At 47.1% G+C, this 4,178-nt stretch overlaps 1 protein-coding gene across 1 annotated transcript in view; it reads left to right on the top strand.

Annotated features, from left to right (window-relative positions):
- The window catches only part of CSUI_008631 (imp dehydrogenase gmp reductase domain containing), a 9,917-nt gene that overhangs the window by 2,342 nt on the left and 3,397 nt on the right, over positions 1–4,178 (top strand). The window lies entirely within an intron of this gene.

Here is a 4,178-nt window from a genome sequence, read left to right as displayed (position 1 = left end):
TGTTGTTCTTTCTTTCTTTCGTGAAGATGGCGCATCTTGACGATAAAAAGAATGAAGATGTTCATGCTATGGAGTGAGTCTGTTTACACACCTTCATCGTCAGATATATCAACACTAACACATGTGTACATGAACTCCACCAGATTAAGAAGCTCTATGGAGAGAAAAAAGAACCTGCCCTTCTCTCTGTGTCTCTCTTCGTTCATTCATTTTCGGTTTTATGGTGAAGTGCTTTGAAACGACGTCAAGACCATAGCATTCAACTCATCTTTCTCTCTACTGCCGTCTTTTTTCTCTCGCAACTTTTTACCTGTTTTCTTCACTTCCCGTCCCTTCCAGCTCAAACATCATGATGGCTTTAGGGCCGATGCTGAGGCTGAGCTTCTTCATCGTCTTCCTTTTCTTCCTCTCCTCCTCTTGGGCCCTTCATTCTTTACCTTCTTCTCCTCGCGTCCCTCCCTCTCTCTTCCTTGCAAAGAATTTCGCTGGCAGTTGAGAAACGAGCGGACGGTGGGCCACGCAGGTAACGAACTGCTTAAGAAGACATTCATCCTCTCTCCTTCTTCATATCATAGCCGCGTCGCTCCGGCAGAGAGTGAAACAGTTTTCAAGACCAAGGCGTTCTTGATCTCTTCTCTCCCACCTATTCCTCTTCGTCTTGTTCTCCTTCGCTTACGTTTCTCGAAATGGTGTATTAGCAGAGGTCGATGACTCGGAAACTCTTCTCCGTCGAGCGGGTACTATTGCCGTCGAGATAGCTATCTCCCTTCAGCAGGGACAAACGCAGGAAAATTTACCGACACACCTGTCGGCATGACAGCTAGTTGTCGAGCATCGAGATTCCTTGACAACAGGAGGAAAAACGATTCAAGGGCAGTCGATCGGCTGTCAGCTAGCTGTTGAACTCCGAGATGCCTGGACAACAGAAAACGATCCGAAGAAGTCATCGCTGTGGAGGGTGGAATAAGCGGAAAGAAGACACAGTTGAGGGGGATGGTCAACTTGTTCTCTTTCGCCCCTATGTCTCTTCCTTCTTATCTTTCTTTCACTATTTGTACCGGCCGGTTGTGTACGTGTTAGTAGAACAACTCAAGGTTTCCTTCAGGGCCGATTTGAAGAGAGATGATGAAGAAAAGATAGATATGAGCAATCTTCTCTTTACGTAGTTCGTGTCTTTGTTGATCTCGTGACCTCGTGATTCTCCTTTCGAGTTGGATGTCTTCAGCGCTGTATACCTTTCTGCCTGCGCCTGCATAGACGTGTGGAGGAGCTTCGTATAACGCGGTAGTCTGAGTCGTTCTCTCTTGAAACGGTTAAAGAGAAGTGGAGTGGTCCAAACTACCTAGGCTGGTTACTCAGGTCGCCTTGTATTATTGTGTAGAGAACACCTTAGGGACAAATCTACTTGGGGGTGCCACCCGTCTAGGGTGGTTTGTTTGAGAGACTTGGAGAGGAGTAGCTCCTCATACGTCGTGTCATGCATGGTGCCGAGATGGGTGATGTAAGGCTCTCTGTTGGTATTCCTGAAGTATTGGGGGCGGCCTCATGCTGATGGTGAGCTTGGTCCCGAGGGGCTTCTCAGAAACTTCTTTCTGTCGTTTTTTTTTCCACACTGGGAAAGAAGAGAGAGAGAGAAAGGGGAGATGCTTCGGGGGGGAAGAGGTGTCTGGTGTGCGTATATCCCTCGTCTGCCTTTATCTTTCCTTCGTTCTATCGGAAGAGATCGTTCACGCTTGCGTTTTGTGCAAGCGCATGCTGTGAGGATTTCTGCTGCTGAGGAAAGGTAGACCGCCCATGTTCGCTTGTTTGAAGGTAGAAGAAGAGGGAGTGACATGAAGGATAGGTACACCACTCTTGACGCCTGTGCAGTAGACAAGAAGTGGAGAGCTATGAAGAAATAGGTTCTTTCTCTACCGTTGCGTATCCTCCCTCCTTCTTCTCGACTGCTTCAGGGTTCACGGCATGCACTAGAAAACTCGCCGTTCTGAACTGACTATGTGAGGGAGAGAAGTTGCCAGGTCGGTGGAACAAGTCAAAGTGTAAGAGGGGCTGGTGGAGAAGCCTCTCGTTTCTTTTTCTTCCTTGTTTTTATGTTGCTGTAGAGATAGTTGCTTCAGTCGCATCGAGACATCGTTGAACTTCAGTTGTGAACACGTGCTTTCTGTTGTAAGGGAGGATAAAAGCAAAGGCGCAGTGGCCTTCTTCTCTTCTCTGGAGAAGACCACTTTTTCTCTTTCTTGAGATACGAAAGGGACTACGTGTTGTGTCGCCTCACTCTACTGAAACTGGGTGGTAACATCACACAGCTCACACCACGCTTTCTCTTATCGCACCTCCTCTCGCCGCATAGCCGTCTGACAGGCATGTGTATGTGTATATATTGTGATGTAGAGTACTGTGTTTATGTTCGGGGATAATCTGAGGGGCAGCAGGAGGAGAAGCGGTAAGACGCGTATAGATGACCTGATCGTTGTTTTTTCGGCACCAGGACAAGCATGATGAACTTCGAAGCCAAGCAATGCCAAGTGCTCGCTTACTAGCACGCCGACTAGGTAGATGAGAGCAAACAGGAATCTTCGCTTTTCGTAGAGGCGTGCCTATGTGTTTTCCCCCCCCTGAGGATGCTTATGATGTCCTGCTCTGAAAGATACCACGGCTCTTTCACATCCATCCTAGACAGCACCCAGAGGTGCTTTCTACATGTCTCAGGTCCCCCGTGTATATCTTGTGATGAGAGCTTTCCGCGCTTTATGCATGAGGTGCCACTCATCATCATCATCATGACAAGGCGTGAAGTCTCTCACCCTCACATTCGCAAAGAAGATACCAGGAAGAGGGAGAGGGAATGATGGCTCTAGCTTTCTGTATCTATTTTTCTTATTAGGCGAGATGGTGCTATTCTGTTCTCAGGTCGCACTCATCGATTCATTAGAATACATCATTGTGTATCGTATGTGTTTTACTTTGATGGGGGTGGGTAGATAGATGGACTATCGATGGAAGCAGTCCCAAAGACATCGATTCGTATCTGAGGAGGGTGAAATCTTTGTTGGGAGTTGATCTTTCTACTGCTCGTATGTCTTGATCTTTGTATGGGAGCGGGCATGGAACTTCATGGAAGAAGGGACAAGGAGGCGAGGAAAGCAGATGAAGACGCAAAAGGTTGCTAGGAGAGGTTGGGGGTCGTAGTGGTGGTTTGATGGGTCAGTCGTTCGTTTTTTCTCTTTGGAGAAGAAATCGCTTCTGAATTTTAAGGTTATTTTCAGTCTTGATTTGCTAGTATTCAATCCATTACCATATCCTCGTACAGAGATGGGAGGGGGGGCGTTCAAAACATAAAGATCGGAAGAGTTATGAATAACATACTAGCCGGAAAGATACTGGCTTAGATATACAAGATACTTTAGCTCGACCACCTACCCTTTGTAGGGTCGGACAAAGTCAGTTGATGGGCCGCCTTGTAGGAGGGTGAAAGACAGCTGAGGCATCTAGGGAGTGAGGTTCAGCGAGTGCATATATGGGGGCGGTGAGAGCTGATTGATGATAATCCTCCTGCCTATCATTCATAGTCTTTCTGTCTTTCTTTATATGTGACGTTTCTGTATATCTTGTTGGACTACCAGCAACACAGGATTCCCGGGGACCTTTATCTCTGTAGGAGGACGGAGAGGATGAGTGGCGTGGCAACTGACGTTTCTCTCTGTATGCAGTGCTAGCTAGCTATCTACATCGACTTGTTAGGTGAGGGGGAAAGCTGAGCCTGAAATGTTGAAGAAGGGTCCCTTCGACTTCTATCAAACCCAGATAAGAGACCTTCCCTGAATAGGGACAAGATGATCGCTTGTAGCGAGCGTATCGTTGAGACTGGTTGTTTTCTGTATCATATCTTGGTTCATGAATCACAGGCAAGCAAGAAAAGGAGAGAAACGCTTTATAGTGATGCCCATGATGACTCTGGCAGGTGAAGGGTAATACTCAATAATCTCCTACAGTTCTTTTCATTTCGTAACAGGAGAGAGGGACGGACCGTACCTATCTTCCTATTTTCGTATCTTTCGTTTTCCTTTTTCTCGGTTCCTCGCTCTTCAGCCAGCCTACGGAGTCTTGAGAGGCTGTGGAGGTCGTTCACTTTCTTTCTGCAGTTGTCAGGGAAGGTGATGAGAAGAAAAAAAGAAGAG

The sequence above is a fragment of the Cystoisospora suis genome (assembly GCF_002600585.1).
Source record: "Cystoisospora suis strain Wien I chromosome Unknown contig_4898, whole genome shotgun sequence".
In the NCBI taxonomy this organism is placed as follows: domain Eukaryota; phylum Apicomplexa; class Conoidasida; order Eucoccidiorida; family Sarcocystidae; genus Cystoisospora; species Cystoisospora suis.
The sequence above is the reverse complement of the archived record's forward strand: the minus strand, read 5'-3'. Positions and strand labels throughout refer to the sequence as shown.